The sequence below is a fragment of the Carettochelys insculpta genome, chromosome 2 (assembly GCF_033958435.1).
Source record: "Carettochelys insculpta isolate YL-2023 chromosome 2, ASM3395843v1, whole genome shotgun sequence".
NCBI lineage: Eukaryota > Metazoa > Chordata > Testudines > Carettochelyidae > Carettochelys > Carettochelys insculpta.
The window spans coordinates 152,042,857-152,064,411 of record NC_134138.1 but is presented as its reverse complement, the minus strand read 5'-3'; the positions used below and the strand labels follow the sequence as shown (position 1 = coordinate 152,064,411).

The following is a 21,555-nucleotide window of genomic DNA, read 5'->3' as shown; positions in this document are numbered from 1 at the left end:
CCAAGTTGGGTGTGTGCTGGCGCAGGCCCAGTAACCGGAAGATTTTTGCCCAAGCCAATAGCCATAGGGTCAGTATGGTGCCCCCTGGAGTGGTGCCAATATGGCGACCAATATATGCACCGCCTGACCCCGCTCCCCACTCAGGTCCATCTTGCCAGCTACTCTGACAGTGGGGAAGGCAGGAGGGTTTTGGAATGACATGAGCAACACATCTTGAACACCACCAATTACATCCAGGTAACTGTCTTTTTTTCCTTCAAGTGATTGCCCACGTGCATTCCAAGTTGGGTGAATACTCGCTGATGCCTAGGAGGTGGGTCAGAGCCCCGGACAGAATGTAGCACAGCCTTGCCTACTGCAGTGTCATCTCTAGCATGCTGCATCAATGCGTAATGGGCCGTGAACGTGTGTATGGAGGACCAGGTGGCCGCCCTGCAGATATTTTGGATAGGGACTCTAGCCAGATATAATGCTGAGGAAGCTTGAGCTCTGATAGAGTGAGCTCTGATCGGGGGCGGGAGGACCGCACCAGCTTCCGGCATTCCTTAATGCAGGAGGAGACCCACTGGGAGGAGACCAAGAGGCCCTTAATCCTGTTTCCCACTGCCACAAACTGCTGTTTGGACTTTCTAAAAGGGCCACTTGGGGGGCGGGGAGCGTCTTGAGAAGACACCTACCAATCCCCATCTTCAGGGTGACGAATCCAGTGCCGACGTCCACTCCAGCGCACTGACCTCATGCTCCCGCTCCTGACTGAGCTGGAGTAACAAGCGTCAGACTCCGATGCCAATGACCAGTGCGGGCCACGGGGCCATGGTTTGTGCAGGTTCCTGTCTCCCTTGTGCTGTATGATAAGGCATGCTGAATGGGGTCACCATAGGTCCACCTCGTGGAGGCTGATCCAGTTCCAGGAACTGTGACGGTGCCATAAAGGATGACACCTGCCCATTGGTCTGCACTTGCATGTGCGCCTGCAATGGTCCTTCCGGTGGCAGTGAGGACTCCTGTCGTGGTGTCGGTCCCTGCACTGTGATCTGTAACAGGCCCTGCACTGCACTGAATGCCTCCAATGTTGAGGGCAGCCTCAGAGAGCACGGGCTCCTGCCTCACACCGGCGTCAATGCCTGTACTTCAAGACCCGACTCCTGGTGTGCTCTGGCAGACACCTTGGAGAACTCTCGGTGCTTGGCCCTTTCAGGAGACTGCCTCTTGCAAGGCACTGGGGACTGGCTTCTGTGCCACCTTGATGCGCTAGGCGCCAACCCCAGTCTCGACACTGGGAGCTCTCTGCCTGCACCTATGGTGCCGGAGGGCTCTGCACTGATGATGCAGCGCTCTGAGCTCCCACAGGGGAAACGTCCAGGTGCAAGGCCGCTTCCATTAGCAGGACTTTTGAATGCTGCGCTCCGTCCTTTAGAGTCCTAGGTCTGAAAGCCTTACAGATGGTGCAACATTCGCAAAGGTGTGCCTCACTGAGGCACATCAAACAAATCCTGTGCCAATCGCTCTTAGGCATTCGCTTGCCACATTCTGAACAGGTTTTGAAACCCAGGGAGCCAGGCATCTCCTGGCGCTGAAGCGCTTACAGGGGTTGAAGTCCTGCCTCAGCTCACTGATTATTAATTAAACACTATTTACAAGTGAAAGGTAACTATAAACTATTTACAACTATTTACACTAATTACTAACTAATTTGCAAGTGATGGCTACTAGCCAACTATGAAGGAGAGAGAGCTCTCCAGCAACTGACAGCACACCAAAAAGGAACTGAGCGGGGAGGGAGTCAGGTGGTGCATATATTGGTCGCCATATTGGCACCACTCCAGGGGGCGCCACACCAACCCTAGGGCTACTGGCTAGGGCAAAAAGCTTCCGGCTACTGAGCATGCACCAGCACACACCCAACTTGGCATGCACATGAGCAGTCACTCGAAGAACAACTTGTACACCCAACTCCTGTGACCGAAATTTTAATTGCTAAGTGGGGTGCCCCACTTACCCCTGGCCTGCTCCCCTTGTTGGCCCTTCCTGCACACCTTTCCCCAAAGGCACCAGTTGCTCCCCCATAGATTGTATTTTGTAACTGGCAGAATACTTAAAGCACTATGTATATTCAGGATCTAATCCAAATCTATTAGCTCTAACATTAGTAAATGTTCAAGTGCTAACAACTTAACATGATAGCTCAGAGATCTTGTGCCATAGGGAGCTTAACTGAGCTATTCACCAAAATGAACAATTGATGACAATGCTAGAAACTGGCATATGTGATTTTATTGAGCTGCTCTACACATTTAATAAAGATAAAGTGTAAAACTTTTCTGATTTATATGATACAAATTATATCAAACAAAGGAATGTTTATGAAATATTCCTTTCCTATAGTGCACACATCTGTAACTTCCATTATCACTAATAAGAGTATTGGCTGCACAACCAGGATCAGAAAAAAACTGCAAAGAAATTTTTTTTTTAAATTTTTTGAATTTTTTGATTTATAGTACTAAAGCTATAGTACTAAAGCTCAGCCTACCACGTCCAAAGCTATCACTAATTTCTGTGACTGTAATGATAAAGGGGCATCTGAATCTTTTGGGATGCAATTTCTCAGTGATGCACTGTACAACCTGGATCAACTGAAAAGCAGTTTGATACCTCTGCTAAGATCTGATCCGGGCAAAGACTATTCAGCAGAACTTGACAAATCCTTTTTCTGAGAAGGAATCACCTTCCAAATGATATGTTGAAGATCATGTTGTTCCTGAAGAAAAATGCCCATTTCACTGAATGATATGCTGTCTGTACAAAATAGAGTGAAAGAGTGAGAGAGAGAGGAAATGTATAAAGGTATTTACTTTTATAAGGGTGCGTCTACACTAGTAACTAACTTTGAAGTCAACTTCGAAGTTAGGCACTAATTCAAAGGAGCCAGCAGAGAGTCTACACACATTTTTCCCAACTTCCAAGTCCTTACTCATTCCTGGGAATGGAGTAGTGCCCTACTTCAAAGCTGAACTTTGAAGTATGGTGTGTGTGGATGCTTAACTTTGAAGTTGTACTTCGAAATCAGCAACTTGGAAGTTATTTTTGCAGTGTAGACACAGCCTAAGAATTTTTCTCATTCTTATCCCATATTTATTGGTGTATATGATTACAATTTCATTATTCCTCTTTTTTCTTTCACTATGTGCTTACATTATTTAGGAACTGTCCATCTATTTAGTAGACAATTGTAGACAGTATGGGCTTTGAAAGTCTCTGTGATTGCACGTCTAGTTTTACTTTCAAATACCTGTGTGCTATTTTCACAGCACACTTCTACTCGTATTTAAAAATACTTTTGTAAAGGGTGTACTTGGTAGTCATACTTAAGTCTCTTTACTAAGTACCTATCACAATTATGCTTCTTGCTCAATAGGTGCTGGAAATTTCTAGGCTCTAGATAACGTATCTACCACAGTTTCTGCATAAGTCAGCCCACACATAAGTATTGGGAAAGGGCTCTTATTACATCTTACTCCCTGAATGACCATGTAATCCAGTCTTCAGTCTAATTCTTGGAACATAATGGACATCTAATCCTAAAAGAGACACAAAGATGTTCTACTGCAGTTCATACAACCTTTCTACATTCCAATTTGCTGATATAGAAGAAACTTTGTACTGTTATAATAAAAAAGTAAAATAAAGATATATAATGGAGTGAAACGACCTCTCTGTAGCCTTTCATTCTTATTGCTTGGTTCAGTGTAGTCTTACAAAATGCTCTGATCTCTATAATCATCATTCTTGACGAAGTTTTACCTAAAGTGGTCAAAGTTACTTTATTTTATTTTAGTCCTTGCTTCATTTAGATTTCTCCCCAAATTAAATCTCAAGTAAGAAACGTGAACACCTTCCATAAGATAGCTCGTTAAATTACAGAAGACATACTGCTCGCTAAGACCCACCACTGCAGCTTCTACTGAGACAAAGGAATCAGTGATGCCTGTGAGAGCTATAAACACACACATTTACACACAGAAAACATATAAAGGTTGAACCCCTTTAGTCCAGAACCCTCGGGATCTGACCAGAGCCGAACCAAAGAATTTGCCAGACTATGGACAGGTCAACATTGTCTAGCAGCATTACCAACACTTCCATTGCTTATTGGGCTCTTAGATGACTTGTAGGGGTAAACTACAGCTAAATAACAGCACAGAACACTGAGAGCCAGGACTGGTGGCTGTAAACAAGCTTTATGGGAGCAAAGAAAACTTGGCCACATCCATGATCGCTGGATAGATGGCTAACTAAAATCATGCCAGATCATGGAAGTTGCCAGACAAAAGCATGCCAAACTACAGAGGTTCAACCTGTACTTTACACAGTTAGGGATCTATTTTTCTTTCAACCTCTTGAATTTCTTTTCACTTGAGAAGTTGGTTTCCTTCAATTTGTAATGAAATCAATTTCAGCAGTATTAGTCTCAATACGGGGGCAGTCCTGATGCTGTAAAAGTACAATTTAAGAGTCTGAACAAGCCAGAAACTTGCCCTGACCTAGCCAAGTCCTCCTTATTGACTAGTCAGTTGATGTGGCTCCTATTTCTGGAAGCCATATTGTGCCTGAGACAGAAGTCAAAGGGAGCCCAAAAGTTTGCATATGGATTTTTGACTCTCTCTTACCCCTCTTATGCCAAGTTTCACTCTAAAGGTAATTTCACTGGCGAAGTCAAACTTTTCAAAATTAGTTTGATGCTGGAAACATTGACAGCCTTTTAACTATCATGGTGCTGCTAGATCCACTGTATTACAAATAGAATCTGCAAAGGGATTTTCTACCCAAGAAAATCATATTGGAGTTAGGACAAGTTAACATTTTACAGCCATATAAAATGACCTAATGGTGCAAAATGAAAAAAAAATCCATTAAACTATTTTATATATTTCAATAATGTTTCACTCCAGTGACCTTATTTTATATTTTATATTCTAAGGGGCTTGTTATTAGGCTTTTCTCTCATTTACTTGTTTATGTTCAGTTTGCCATGGGGAACTGTAAAAATAAATGAAGTCCATTAAATAAAATTATTTATTTGCAACAAGGCAATATTTCATTTTATCTGTCAGCAGATTTAAAAAAAAGAGCAATAGCTTATTTAGTCTATTTCTATTTTAGTGCAGCCAGCAAAGACAGCTATTAGTTGGAAAAAAATTAAAACTTTAAGTAGCTGAGCCTTCAAGGTAAAGTAACTGTATTGGCAAGCCCTAAAGGATTTATCCTGAGATAATTCCCTTAAGACACTGAAGTCATATAGTCAAAATGAAATCAAGTTATTAGTTATTCCAGCTCAGGTAAAAATAACAGCACTCAAATTATGGTCCAGCTCTGAATTACAAAATTTATTGGCTTTGTTTTTTTAAAATAAGCTGTTGTATAAAAGGGAGTTGTAATATACATTGCACTAATATATCAGTACCACTGCACAAATATCGATCAGCAAAACGCAGGCTGAATAAGCACACTGTGAGTGCCAAATTAGTCTTGGATCTGCCTTTGGAACCAGAAACTACGATACAACTATGTCATATATTGACACCATAGATATCCTGATATTATTCAATACGCTACATTCGTTTTTCTTTTCCTGAGTCCTCAAATATCAAGTTTTAGATCATCTTTCTTCCCTTTGCTTCGTAAGATACAGAGTTTAAAACAAACACTTTTATTCTGTTGTGCTTTTTTTCTCTTTTGCAAATGGCAGAGTAAAAAAAATTCCTTCCACTGGTATTATAAATGCACTTTCGTGTAATGGTCACTATCTAAATTAATGCTGAAGATAGACAGCCGGATTTTCAGAGCGATCTCAGCCCAAATTCCATGTTGGAATTCACATCTTTGTGAATTCAAAAAGCAATTATCACCTTGGTATCTACAGAATGAGTTCATCCCAAGTAAGACCACCTAAAATAAATAAAAAATAGGTTTTTATGTTACTTCATTAAATAGTTGTTTTAAAGACATGTTTCAATGACAATTCAAATGAAGGAGTGCAATGTAGATGGAAGCGTAAATCTCAGGGGTCCATAGACAAAGATAATGTCTGATGCCCATGCATCCTTCTCTAAGCTATATGTCAATTTTCCCCTTTAGTGAGAATCTGGCTGCAAAAGGAGCAGAGCCAGTTTCTGCTTCCACTCATCTCCACGTACCCAGAATTCGTTGTAGGTCTAAACTGATTAATTCTCATTAGTTTTCCTCTACAAGCTACTTCACACTGAGACAGGCAACCAACCCATTTGCCAGCCACTCTCCTCTGCAATTGGCTGATGCCTAGCACTTCCCCTGATTTTAAAAATCCAGTAATAGGCTTGTCAGAGCTCTAAGCATCTGTCCATCAATTGAGGGGGGAAAAAAAAAGCAGTGCACATAACCACAAAACATTCCATTAACATAACTGCCACACCCTCCTCTATTTCAGTAGAGGATAAAGAAAAAAATGCATTGGGTTGGGGACAGAAGATTGACAAATGGGAAGTCTGGCTGACCAAGGAGATAGCCAAATTCCAAAAGCAAAGACCACTCACAGAAATATATTGCCATCAATTTGGTAGCACCTATTTGATCACTGGTGCCAACTTTTGAAATTAGACTGGCTACCACTAAAAAAAAAAAAAAAAAGATGGGCTGAATATCTGATTAATGCAATTGCAATGCATGTTAATGCCATATGCCATAAGAATGGCCATACTGGGTCAGACCAAAGGTCCATCTAGATCTGTACCCTGTCTTACGATAGTGGCCAATGCCAGGTGTCCCGGGGGAACAGACAGAATCAAATGAACCTTCCCCTCACCCATTTCCAACTTCTGACAGACATAGGTTAGGGACACCATTCATCTAGCTGGGGAAGCTCGACCCGTCCTCAGCCCCAGTCATGCCCCTGCTCCACTACTTCCCACCCCGGTCTGCCTCCATCCCACTTCTGCCCTGCCCCTCCATCCAAGTCTCCACCCTGCTTTTTTTCCACCCCTGCTCTTTTTTCCTCACCCCCAATTCTGGCCCTTCCTCCAAACCCTCACCCTCACCCTCTCCCAAGAGTCTGCCATGTCCCCATTCCTCTTCCTCCTTCCCAGAGCATCTTGAATGTTACAAAACAGCTGTTTGTGGAGGCAAAGAAGTTGGTCAGTGGCCAAGGCTCCCAGTGGCTGAGAGGCACTAGTGGGAGCAGCGTAGTCCTCTAGTCAACAAAACAAAAATCAAGAACTCCGCCTTTTTAACATGGGATCTGCCAGTCATTTGCCCCATGGTCTTCAGTAAGTAAAAAAGCTCATGGCTTATTTCTTCTGTTTAGAAGACTGGACCTTACCACATTAACATGCCTATCACTCACAAACTGTGCATGCTGCAAAAAATGCCTCTGAAAGCTGGCAGAATTGAGAAGATGAGCACAGAAATAGATGTCTATAAACAAAGCCAGAATACATACAAAGTCTGAGATAAAAGAATGCCCATACTCACCCCTATAAATATATTTTAATATATATTACACACGCGCACACACACACACACACACACACAAAACTCCAGTAAAAATAGGCATATAAAGATTGCAACATCAAGCATGCAAAAGATAGGAAATGCCAGAATAAAGGTTGACTTTTTCTATTCTTAAATATTGGTGATATTTATAGGTGAATTGTACATATATGTTACACACAGGTGGATATGAAGTAAGGCAAATTAGTGTGTAATCTGTGGTTCAGTCTGGTTTATGTGAAACAGTGAATCCTAGGATGTGGTTTGAAGTCAGCAGGCAGAGAAACCATACTTTCTATATAGATATTCTACACACTCTGTTACTAAGAAACTCTGTGGTTTGGAAAGAAATCCCACACTTACAGCTTCATCAGCAAAGGCATCAATCAACCTACCCTATAATTATGATAAAACAAGAAATTCACTGAACTTTCCTATAAACACTATGTATAAATGTAATTTTCACAAACTAGAGTGGTGCTACATCACCCTTTCACAAATACTTTTATAAAGCTAAGTTATTGTGCAATTGTTTAATTTTCTATTAAAATATAATGCCAGGACGGACCATAATATTCAGCTTTCATTATGGCATGACGACAACACAGCTCTAGTGAAACTGTAGTCACTTCATTTGAATCTTATAGATTTACCTCTGGGTGCTGTAGATGGTTCTTACAACTGTTTGCTATCAATATATTCTATACTGTATGTTGTCTGTCTATCCTTTGCACATTCTTAGGTGAGAATATAGTACCTAAGATGCAAAGGTCAACAACCTTCGAAGTCTTTACATTACACTTTTCCACTGAACAACTTCTGAGTTTCTAAAAACAGAACATACTCCACAGTACCTTTCATTTTATAAATAAAGTTTATGCAAAGTTCATTTACATCTTTCAAATCTAGAAATACTTCTACCACAGTACTACCCATAGCAGCCATCCCCATACCAGAAAGGATACAATGATCAAGAACCAAAGGAGCAGTTTTATATAATATTTCTAACATTTTAACAGCATTTGATAGTGACCACAGTTCCTTTAATCCATACTGTGTTCTCTAGAATTGTCAGGATTATACACAGTTCATTAAAGCTCTTTAACAGAAAGGATAGAGGCAGTGAAGAACAAAACATTTCAAGAAACTATTAGGCCGGGTCTACACTGCAGAATTTTGTCAACAGAAGGCCTTCTGTCGACATAACTCAGGGAGCGTCTACACACTTAAAGCATTCTGCCAACAGATTATCAGCAGAACTCCGCATTTTCTTCGACAGTATTATCCCTCAAAAATTGGACAGAGTAATGTTGACAAAAGAACAGCATAAGACACTTATGTCAACAGAGAAGGTTTCCAGTTGCCGGGCAGCCCAGTTTGCAGAGCTGCCATTCTGCTTTCTGGCACCAGAGGGCGCTGCAGTCTGACAGTTCTCTGTCGACAGAGCAAGCTGTGTCTACATGCAATCTGTCAACAGAGTGCTGTTGTGCGTTCCCTGTTGACAGTTACTTCTGTCGACAGATGTTTCTTATGTAGACATAGCCTTACTTTTTACTTCTAACATTTACATTAGTTTATGTTATAAATGCTTGCATGCTTTTCAAATGCTGATCTACTGCAATTTGAGACATCAAACGCAAATAAATTACACTTGAACCTCTTTATCCAGCAGCTTTGGAAAACAAGGTATGCCAAATTAAAGAAATTGCTGGTCTAGAGAGGGTGATAGGGCTGGGGCACTTACATGGTGCCCCACTTCTGGAGGCACACGTGGCTCCATGCTCCCAGGTGCTACCCCTTACCGCTATGGGCATGGCAGGGAAAAGCCACAGAGGAACATGTCACTACACTGTCATTCCCACAGCTGGAGGAGAGGGAAGCAGCAGTGCACAGAGTTGCTTCCTCCTCCACCTGCCAAGGTACGTATTGGGGGTATTCCCAGACTAGGGTCACCGAGAGTACGGAGGATTTACGGTAGGGGTCAGCATCCCCCGGCATGAATGCAAAAAGTGGCACACAAGTCAATTTTCATCAGCACATGAGGCAGAAGCTCAGCCCTGTTCCTCCTCCCCATGCAGCCAGGAGCTTGCTCAAAGCCATGCCACCTGAGGATTAACAAAAGACCAGCTAATGCTATGAACCACCACCTAAACGGTAAAGCTCTGCATCTTTATTTATTAATGAATCTGCTGTAAGTAGGACTATTAGTGACTTTAACAAGTATCACTAGCACTCGGACCATACATAGAGGTGAAAAGGTCAAATTTCAGCACTCTGCTTCCGAAAGGTCGCTGACCCTGTTCTAGCATATAAATAGTCTGCAGTAGATTTCCATTTGTATTGAATTATATTCTTATTTTTAGCTCTACCTATACTAAATACTTAACACACACAGTGCCAAGATTTTCAGAAGTGGCATTGGGTGTCTCAAATGGAGGGTCAGACGGGAGGTCTCACCTTGGGAGATCTTGAAGAAACTTGATATTCACACAGAGGTGAACACTGAAAATCAGGCCCCTTTAAAGTGCCTCATGTTAGACATCTACAATTACAGCAATTCTTTGGCTACAAAAATACATATACTCACAAGGACTAACATAATGTACTATATTTTAGAAGGGAACTGCATACTCAGGACTGAAATAATCAATTTTATTGGAAATGTCATTGCTTACCCCACACTGAATCTCTTGTCTTGCTTGTACAATGGGTAAATTATGAATGTGATGAATAAATGTCTTTTTGGAAGAGAATGGCTTACATGCACAGTACTTTTTTCTGAACTTTGGACTATGTCTTTGCCTCATTTATAGTACAGAAGAAACAAAACTTTAAAAGGATGGAAAAAAACAGAGGTGAAGTACTGCAAAGTACCCGCGAAGTACCACTTTCCAGAATACAGTATAGTTATTTCAAACCTCTAGCTTTAAATCGTGTTTCCTCAAAATATTTTAGATGGCTTAATGACAATGCACCCCATGTTCTTTACTATATTGTTATATGATTATGACATAGCTATTGTGTACTTTGTTCAAGATAAATCATGTGGGATGTCACTGGAAAGGTTATTAATTCCTGCATCTGATTATCCTATTTGTCTACCTGTATCATTTTTGTGTCTGAAGTTAGAAATACTGACTATGTGTCTGTATTTCAAATGTGTTTATACTTGAAAAATGCTCATCAGACAAGAAACTTTCATTCTGTTTAGCTAGATGGGAAAGGGACTAATTAGGGCAAAACATTAGAGAAAACAACACATCATAGGGAAGTATACCTACCACCCGGAGAGCTTTCCTGAGTACATGACAGCCAGCTCCCAGTAGTGGCTGCTGCAATGTTATAGGAACGTGACCAGGTCACCTGGTACCGGACTACATCTTGCAATGTCACTATTTTTCCACTGACTGGCATGGAACCCTGAACGACTCCCTACTTAGTCCCTGAGTTTAGGGCATGGTCCTAATACTCCTGATTCACCTTAGATGAGATTTCCCAGTATGTCCCCCACTCTCTTTTCCTAGAGCAGTGGGGTTGGCTGACAGGTTGTAGTTCTAGTCCTGAGACCACAGAACCTAGTCCTGTCTCCCTGCTAGTCAGCCCAAAGTGAGCAAGGCTCCTTCCTTTTCTCCTTGCTCCAGACCTGGCATTGGTTACAGGTAAAGGAGGCAGGGCTAGCTGGGTTCATAGGCTTTCTTTAAGACCTGGAACACCAGGCCCTCCTTTCTTCATGCAAGTTGAAGGAATTTTTGCCTGTGAATGGAACACCTGGGAATTCCAAGCTGTAAGGAAGTGCAACTTGCTCCTTAAGAATCTACAGCCTACTTGTATCATCACTTAGGTGAGAATTTGCTATTTATACTGTGGCAGACTGCTGCCTGTGGGCTACAGGAGCCTGCACCTATTGGAAAGCAGGTACACCGGCTGGTGGGGGAATGCTTTCCTGTTCCCAGAGTAAACCCAATTAAGGCAGGCAACTGGGGGCCTCATTAAGAATTAGCCACAGGTGAGTCTAATCTGCACTTGTGGTCAGCTGAGGCCCTGCACTCCCTATAAAAGGCTCCCCACCTGGTAGCAGCAGGGAAGGTGTTGGAGGGTGCACAGCAGAGCAGGAGCAGGAAGGTACCACGGGGGAAGCGGTGGGTGAAGTGGCCCAGGGTGGGGTTGCTACATTGGGGCAGGGGTGCAGGACCTTCCAGCTGGCTCTTGTCCTCTTAGGGACCCTAGGCCAGAGTCCATGGAAGAGGGCAGGTCTGGATTCCCCCCACCCTCCCCCAGAGGATTACTCCACTGGAGCAGGCGCAGGCCTGCAAGAGGACTGGCTTTATCCTCCCCATTCTGGACTTGTCTATGATGAGGATGGCTCGCTAAGCGGAGACTCCTGCTCTGGGAAGGTCTGGGCAGATAAGGAGTCTCCGCGAGTCTCTGAGGCACAACAGAGAACCACCAGGAAGCACAGGGACCCACAAGGGCTGACAGGGGAAATTGTCACAATACCCAATCACAGTAGCGTATTAAGCTAACTTTGTATTTTTTATTTATTTGCTAGGTAGTCTGCTTTCATCTGTTTGCTATGCCTTAAAATCACTTAAAATCTATCTTTTATAGTTAAACTTGTTTTGTTTCATCTGAAACAAGTGTGTAGAAGTAATAATTTGGGGCAGAAAGCTGTTGAATATTCTTCTCCACACTGAGGAAGAGGTCAAATTTCTTGAGCTGACAACTACGTCTATACGGAGCCATGCTGCCAGCAGCATGATGCTGAGGACAGCTCTCAAAAATGGAAATGGACATTAATTTGCATAGTCACATAGCTAATTGGGATTGCAACAGAGGTGCTGTCGTCAGAAAACGGTTTTTGTCGGCAGCTTCTTATCCCTTATTTTTCCTGTATGTATTCTGGTAAAGAGGCAGGCTAGGGTAAGTTTGCAACCGGTCACAGCAGTACAGTGTTAAAGGGAGCCCATGCCAACGGGTCAGGGTGTTCAGTGGTACCTGAATTCCAGGTAGAATCCTGGAGGAAACCCATCACAGATAAATTTTCTGCACCCACTGCAATGAGGACATTTCTCAAATACAAGCTGGCTGTTGATCTGTATTACAACTTAGTTTCACAGTTGGTCTGCTTCTAGCAACCATTTATTACAATTTTAAAACCTCAGTGTTCCCAAATGTGAAAGTAAATATTTGCAGGTGAAGTATTTGCCATTGTTTGAGCCCCACATGAAAGGTGACTTTTGAGTTTCTGCTCTCCGAATCAGAAACCAGTTGTGACACCAGTTGACAGAACTGTCACACTTAAATCTGCCACTGAGTGTCCAGGGAGATTGAAGTGTTCACCCACAGGCTTCTGTACATTACCGTTCCTGATGTCTGATTTATGTCCATTTATTCTTTTACGGAGAGACTATCCAGTATGGTCGATGTAAATTGCAGTGGGGCATTGCTGGCACATGATGGCATATATTATATTAGTAGATGTGCAGGTAAAGGAGCCCCTGATGGTATAGTTGGTGTTAGGTCCTGTGATGATGTCACTGGTGTAGATATGTGAGCAGAGTTGGCAGCAAGGACTGTTGCAGCGGCGAGTTCCAGGGCTAGAGTCACAGGTTTGTGATTTGTAGTGGCTGGTGAGGATTTGTTGAAGGTTGGCAGGCTGTCTGTAGGCGAGGGCAGGCCTGCCTCCCAAGGTCTGTGAGAGTGGAAGATCATTGTTCAGGATTGGTTGCAGATCACTGACGATGTGCTGGAGAGGCCTTAGGTGGGGGCTGTATGTGAGGGTCAGTGGTGTTCTCTTGTTTTCCTTGCGAGGCCTGTCTTGTAGCAGGTGGCTTCTGGGTACCCGTCTGGCTCTATCAATCTGTTTCCTCACTTCCTTAGGGGGGTATTGTAGTTTGAGGAAATCTTGGTAAAGGTTTTGTAGATGTTTGTCTCTGTCTGATGGATCAGAGCAAATATGGTTGTACCTTAGTGCCTGGCTGTAAACAATGGATCGTGTAGTATGCCCTGGATGGAAGCTGGAGGCGTGTAGATAAGCAAAGCGGTCCGTGGGTTTTTACGTATGGGGAGGTATTTATGTGACCGTCGCTTATCTGCACAGTAGTGTCCAGGAAGTGAATTTCTTGTGTGGGCTGGTCCAGGCTAAGGTTGATGGTGGGGTGGAAATCGTTGAAATCAGGTGGAACTCTTCAAGAGACTCCTTCCCATGGGTCCAGATGATGAAGATGTCATCAATGTAGCGCAGGTAGAGGAGGGGCACTAGGAGACGAGAACTGAGAAAGCGTTGTTCCAGGTCAGCCATAAAAATGTTGGCATACTGTGGGGCCATGCAGGTGCCCATAGCAGTGCCACTGATTTGAAGGTATAATTTGTCCCCAGATCTGAAATAGCTGTGAGTGAGAACAAAGTCACAAAGCTCAGCCACTATTTGTGCCTCGGTCTCGTCAGAAATAATGTTCCTAACAGATTGGAGTCCATCTTCATGTGGGATATTGGTGTAAAGGGCCTCTACATCCATGGCGGCCAGGATGGTGTTTTCAGGAAGGTCACCAATGGATTGTAGTTTCCTGAGGAAGTCAATGGTATCTCAAAGAAAGCTGGGGGTGCTGGTAGCATAGGGTCTAAGTAGAGAGTCAACATATCCACACAATCCTGTGGTGAGGGTGCCAATGCCTGAGATGATGGGGCATCCGGGATTTCCAGGTTTATGGATCTTGGGTAGCAGGTAGAATAAACCTGGTTTGGGTTCAAGGGGTGTGTTTGTGTAAATCTGTTCCTGTATTTTTATAGGGAAGGTCTTGAGCAGATGCTGTAGTTTCTTTGTGTATTCCTCAGTGGGATCCTCGGATAGAGGCCTGTAGAATGTGGTATTGGAGAGTTGTCTGGCAGCCTCCTTTTGGTAGTCGGTCCTATTCATGATGACAACAGCGCCTCCCTTGTTGGCCTCTTGGATGTCAATGTCAGAGTTGTTTCTGAGGCTGTTGATGCTGAGTGTGTAGTTGGATAGATTGACAATATTGCTGGGTGAGTTAGGGGTACCATTATTGTAACCCCACGTGGAAAGTAGGAGTTTAGATAGTTTGCAGTCCATCAGGTCTTTATAGGATCAATCGCAGTTTTGGTTTACAGGACAAAGCTATTCACAAGCCACTGACTTGACCACTGAGCCATTCAGGTTACGAGGCACCAGTAATGGTTCCCATTACCACATTTAGAATTATAAACAGATCCACACTTCATACTTCTAACTTTATATACAAGAATGATACATGCATAAAAATAGAATATATATGTTTAGGAGCCTAACTTTAAAATTGATATGTCACATGATGTACTTAGTCTAAAGTGTCTGTGAGTTATGTACATTTATAAACCAATCTTCATAAATCATGGGGGAGCATAACACCAGTGCTGGATGATATTCACAACACTGAGCTGTGTATCTTAGTATTATTTATTTATCACAACTGATGTATTTAGAACTTTATACAAAACAAAAATACTATTGCCTCAAAAAGGTTAGAGTTTAAAAGATGGACATAAATAAGACAACATAAGGTATACATAAGACAACAGAGTGATAATGGGGATAATGTAGCCCTGTTTAAAAAGGACTATGTTATCTGCAGCCTTATGTTCACACCTGCAGACTCAACACAGTGTAGTTACAATGCACAAGGCAGTTTGATGCACACTGCTATTCCCAGTCACTTAGTCTGAGCTCACTGGCAATGCGGATCAGTGTGCCCTCTAATCTGAGTGCTTGGGTGGCCACACAAGGAGAGATTTGAATGCTACTAACCTGATTAGCAAAGCACTCACAGCCTCCCACAGCCAGCAGCATGTATTTCTATTGGTGGCACACATCTGCACATGCCTTGGTGCACATAACAAAATTTATTCTGCCCATGGATCGAAAAACTTATGAGGGAATATTGTTGTAGATGATGGGTGTCCAACCTTTTGGCTTGCCTGGGCCGCACTGAGTGAAGAGGAATTGTCTTGGGCCACATATAAAATATTGTTAATGTATATAAATCACGTAATAATGTTAAAAGTTTACGATCTTGTGGGGCCGCACTACTAGCTGTCCAGGGCTGCATGCAGCCCGCGGGCTGGACATGCCTGGTGTAGACAATGGACTACAAATGGACTACAAATGATGCAAACACGACAAGCGTATACTTCCTCCCAGCTCCTGGTTGCCTGCTGCAGCTAAATTGGCTCCTCTGCTCAGCAGACAATATGGCCTCTGGCTAGAAAGAAGTGGAGATGAGTACCGTAAACTCTTTTATATCCAGAATTTTATCATCCTGGACTCTCAAATAAATAGCATTTTAACCATAAGTTAAGTTTAGTTATGCTTTCCATAAGTACAGTATAAAACAACCCAGCCATCATGTAGCATAAATTATTTTATCAAAACAAAAAGCAGTCAAGTAGCACTTTAAAGACTAACAAAATAATTTATGGTAACAGTCTTTAAAGTGCTATATGACTGCTGGTTTGTTTTACTGGAATACAGACTTACACAGCTACCTCTCTGTTACTATGAGTACAGTATAGTGAAGGCAAAATAAACAAATAAATATAGCAAATAAAGTATAAGTTCACAGTATACAGAACTACTGTTGCTGATGATTAAAAGTTCCATGTGTACATTTTTGTTTGTTTAACTGATATTTCTAACATGTGACTTACTCAACTACAATAATTCACCAAAATGTACACAGCATTTTCCAATGACTGGGGAGCCAGAGGCCTCCTGTCTGATTTGGAAACTAATTTGAGATACTTTTCTAAATATGGCGATTAGGTATAGACTGCAGCACCAACAATAGCACAATGCTCCTTGTGCATGGGGAAACTGAAGTGATTAAATACAAAAATAAGTCCTTGTCCTGTTTAAATAAAACGAATAAATTATAATTGGAGATTCCTCAGAGAATAATTTTGTAGATCCTCTCCAAAATTTTAAGTCTGCCACTGTCTATAGCAGAGTGATCACAGAACAGGAGCCATTTATATTTGATAAGAAGGAAGTAAACTAATTGTCTTGCAGCTCTACTCAGAAATGCCAAGAATGGCTTAGTATTTATTCATCCATATAACAGGTATGGTATAGGCATTTGCAAGTGAAACTACCGCTTGTCCCCTCAACATGCCTCAACTTTGCCTTGAGAGAACAAAGTCAAGATTTAAAAGAAAGAAAGAAAGAAAGATGATCCATGTGTCATTTCAAAACCACTGGCCAGCAGACAATATAGAAATGATAAACAAAACTAGTAAAGACTTGACACTGACAAAAGTATACAGTTGGAATCAAAGGGCATAACAAACAGTTTTCCTAATTCTTGTATCAGCTGATTTTTAGAAGTAGATATCCATACAGAACAGGAAAAAGGACACGAGTGACCTCTCGCTAGAGAAAAACACTTTGGTAGGGTAAAATGTTGCTGTTTAAAAGAGCTGTATGTTTAACTTCCATAGTTTATAAAATCTCTCTGCTTACAACAAGCCAGATGAACTTAGGGGAAAAAAATCTGGCTTCTGATTTTATCAGGTTATTGGTTTGGCTGCATGTACATATTAATGGTTAGAAATTAAAAAAATTAAAATACTAAATTATGAGCTACTCAAAATGTAAAAATATGCAGCTTATCTCAGCAGTCATATCTACTAAATTGATGGCAAACATATGTTTGGCCCCTTAACATTCCTGTCACCCTTTCAGAGCTTCAACATCAGAAGGAAAGGGAGATGGATTCTATTACTTTTTGTGCACTTACATATGTGCAAAGGCACTGAAAGCCAAGACATCACTAACAACATTTGCCCTGCATAGCCTTTATTACTGGTCATAAGAAGGAAAAATCATATTTGGACTCTCAGAAACATTTGTAAACTGATCTCTTGTGATATGGAAATCACTGAGCTATAATAAGCCTGGAATGCCACAATTCCATTTTATCAGTCACTTTGCAGAGGCAGGAGGGCCCAGAACTAGCCACCTCCAGTTACAAAGGGGCAAAAAATGAACTGTAGCATGTAGGTTCACTGTAAAAGCAGCAGGGTGTATGTGAACTGAGACCACGAGAGAAAGTCAGTCGACCACATTCAGTGGCCCTATGTAAAAGGCTTCCATAGCAACTAAATTACCAGCACTATATTAACGTGCACACTACAAAATCAATGTCACATAAAAAACAGAGAGATTGTATCACCAGAGATACCTCAAAAGCAGGCCCCTTTTCTTCTACTACTTTCAACATTTTCAGAATGAGAAAAAAGGGAAATCAATGAGTGACACTTTCAGAACACAGCAGCAGAATATCTGCCTATTTTTTTATTATTATTAATCTCACTATTAAGGCTGCAAAGACAAATTATAAATCATTCTACGTAGAGTTTCCAGACAGGGCTTGAAATCCAACTTCTGAATTACACTAATCTTACAGCTTTTATAGCAGGCTTTAAAGGAAAAGGGTTCATTCACTGCTGCAAGGAACAAAAATCTCTCCATTCATCTATCTTTCTCTAATCCTCAGGTCTTTTACCCTATATGCAGGGTCAAGCATAGCACAATTCCTTACCTTTCTTCATGTGTACAGAGCTGTTTTAAGTCCAGTTGTCTGCAGTTAATTTTACACACTAGCCTTAGATTTTATGAGAGAAAACTGCAGTTCCTGCACTGTAGAATTCCACCAATGGGTTTGTGACCCTGCAGTGAAGCAATTAAGGTTCTTCACAGATTCTTTTTCCTGTATAAATATTTTAAACTATTATAACAGGGGCATTCATTGTCATTTGATTTACCACTCTAATTCCCAATCTCTCTGGTCATCTAAGCTCCTTCCACCAGAACAGACACAAAATGACACAATCAACACAATGAAAGCAGTTTAGGAAGGAGGTGATCCACAAGTGAATCTGATGTTAAAGGTTTCAAAGATGTAGAAGTTTGGAGAATTACTGACAGCAATTTTTCAAATAAATAATGTATAGGTCTGTATTACTGAATTCCTTCCTTTGCGATAACAGCTGTCTATCCTGTGATCTTTTCCACCTATCTACAAACATGCTCTTTTATTCTTCACCATGAAAAATACTTTCCATCAAATGTTCTGGACTCTAAATCCCAACCAATCTCTGTCTTCATCTGTGACTCAACCATTCATGAACACTTCTCCTCTTCCAAGTCCCCTTTTAACTTCTCTGATCTTGTTTCTGCTGTCCACTTCACCAACACCTGTCTCACCAAGGACAACTTATGCTTCCTATTGAGGTGAAAATGCCATCCTGATCTATCTGCTCACACAGAATCATAGAACTGGAAGGAACCTCGAGAGGTCACAAACTCAAGTCCCCTGCACTCACAGCAGGACCAAGCACCATCTAGACCGGGGAGTACAAAGTGGTGGAGGCAATTTCCTTCGGGGGGAGGGGGCATGGAATTTTGTAAGGGGGGGATGCAGTATGATTGCTGGTTGTCAGGCATATCTATCCTATCACAAATGTTGAAATCTGTTACTGTTTTTATGAACGTGTGTTCACATTTATATACCAATTAATAAAGTTTTTTCATTCAGCATTCTTATTTTCTTACATGAGCCAAAAGGTGGGGGGGGGGTTTCATATAAACATAACCAAAATTTACATTGGTTTGGATCACGTTAGACAGGGGTTAAAACTGGGTCCCGACATAAAAAGTTTGCTCACCCCTGATCAACGTCATTCCTGAGAGGTGTTCGTCTAATCTGCTCTTAAAAAGCTCCAGTGATAGAAATTACACAATCTTCCAAGGCAATTTATTTCAGTGGTTAGGAATCCCAACAGTTAGGAAGGTTTACTAATGTCTAATCTAAACCTCCCATGCTGCAATTTAAGCCTCTTGTCCTATCATCAGAGGTTAACAAGGATAATTTTCACCCCCTTCCTTGTAACAACATGTTATGTAGTTGAAAGCTATTATCATGTCCCCTCTCAGTCTTCTCTTTTCCAAACTAAACAAACCCAGTTCTTTCAATCTTCCTGCATAGGTCATGTTTTTCAGACAATTTTTTTTTTTTTGGTTGTTGTTGTTCTCTGCATTTTCTGCAGTTTCTCAACACCCTGCCTGAAATGTGCTGCTCAGAACTGGACACAATACTACCACTGGCTATGTCTATGCTAAAGGGTGGCATCCCGATTCTGATAAACCCAGGGAGCTTACAGATTCCCTAGGCATTCTGTTGACAGTAGATCAACAAAACACAGCACTTTTGTCAATGGCCATATCCCGCTGCCCACCAGGCATAACACCTCTGTTGACAGAGGTGTTGACAGAAAACCGGTCTGGACGTGCCGGGAGGGGCCCTCTCTCGACAAGGCTTCTGGGACACTGGCAGCCCTGTCTGCTGTGCTTCTGTTTGGCCATTTTGCCGACAGAGTGGCCAGGCAGTCTGGCTGCTCTCTGTCAACAGTGCAGATCACTCTCGTGAGCCACCTGGCAATCTGGACAAGACCCGTCAACAGAAGTTTTGTCCGAAGATATCTTACGACAAAAATTTCTGTCAATCAATTCCTGTCATCTAGACTTAGCCACTGAGACCTCATTATGCAGAGTGGAACAGAAGAATTACTTCTTGTATCTTGCTTACAACACTTGTGTTGATACATTTCACTATCATGCTTGGTTTTTTTTGCAACAGTGTCTCACTGCTGACTCATATTTTGTTTGTGGTCAACTATGGCCCTCTAGATCCCTTTCCGCAGTACTCCTTCTTAGACAGTCATTTCTCATTTTGTATATGGGAAACGGATTAGTCCTCCCTAAGTAGAGTACTTTGCATTTTTCCTCATTGAACTTGACCCTGTTTACCTCAGCTGATTTCTCCAGTTTGTCCAGATCATTTTGAATTATAATCCTATCCTCCAAAGCACTTTCAACCCCTTCCAGTTCGGTATGACCCACAAACTTTATAAGCATACTCTCTGAGCCATTATCTAAATTGTTGATGAAGATATTGAAAAGAACTAGTCCCCAAAATGAACTCTGCAGAACCCCATTTTTGATGCCCTTAGAGCATGACTGTGAACCACCAAAAACTCCCTGAGAATGCATCTGATGAAGTGGATCTTTGCCCACGAAAGCTTATGCTTCAAAATATCTGTTAGTCAACAAGGTGTCACAGGACTTGTTGTTGTTTTTGAAGATACAGACTAACCTGGCTAGCCCTCTGAGAATGGTTATCCATCCAGTTATACATCCATCTTATAATAGCTCCACCTATACTGTATTTCCCTAGTTTACTGATAAGTTTGTACCAGACTGTATCAAATGCTTTACTGAAGTCTAGGTAACGCATATCTAATGCTTCCCCCTTATCCACAAGGCTTGTTATCCTATCAAAGAAAGCTACCAGGTTGTTCTGACATGATTTGTTCTTGACAAACCCACACCGACAGTTAACTTATCACCTTATTATCTTCCAGATGTTTGCACATGGATTCCTTATTTGCTCCATTATCTTTTCTGGCACAGAAGTTAAGCTGACTTGTCTGTTGTTTACTTTTTTATAGCTGAACACTATGTTTAGAAAATCTGCAAAAGAAAAAAAAATAAATGCTTCACAACAAACCTAAATGATATTATTGTGGAACATTTCAGGTTTCATCCTAGAATGCAGAGGCCAAGTGACACTGTAGCTGTATATATGACAGAACTAAACAGACTAACATAATATTGCTCATTCAGAAATGGCTTGGAGGATACACTGTAGGACAGATTTGTCTGTGGTATTACTAATGACAGAGTTCAAAGACAATTGCTAGTGAAGTGGAATTTAACCTGGCCTAAAGCAGTAAATTAGCAACAGCACTGCAAACAGCCATGAAAAATCTACAGGATTTGCACTTAGAATACAGGGCAAATGAAACTGATTCAATAAATAAAATGCAAAGACTTAGGGAAAGTCTATACTAGAAACATGTATAGCTCTTCTAGTGAAGATGCCCTCAGACAGTTTCCCAAACTGGGGGGTGTGAAGAAAT

At 41.7% G+C, this 21,555-nt stretch overlaps 1 protein-coding gene across 6 annotated transcripts in view; it reads right to left on the bottom strand.

The window, feature by feature from the left end:
• The window catches only part of SEMA5A (semaphorin 5A), a 596,575-nt gene that overhangs the window by 460,462 nt on the left and 114,558 nt on the right, over positions 1-21,555 (bottom strand). The window contains exon 2 of one of the 6 annotated variants that reach the window (XM_074987858.1): positions 20,983-21,106. The exons of the other annotated variants lie outside the window; for them this stretch is intronic. The gene's annotated coding sequence lies outside the window, so the exon portion shown is untranslated. The remainder of the gene's footprint in view (positions 1-20,982; positions 21,107-21,555) is intronic. 6 annotated transcript variants of the gene reach the window in all.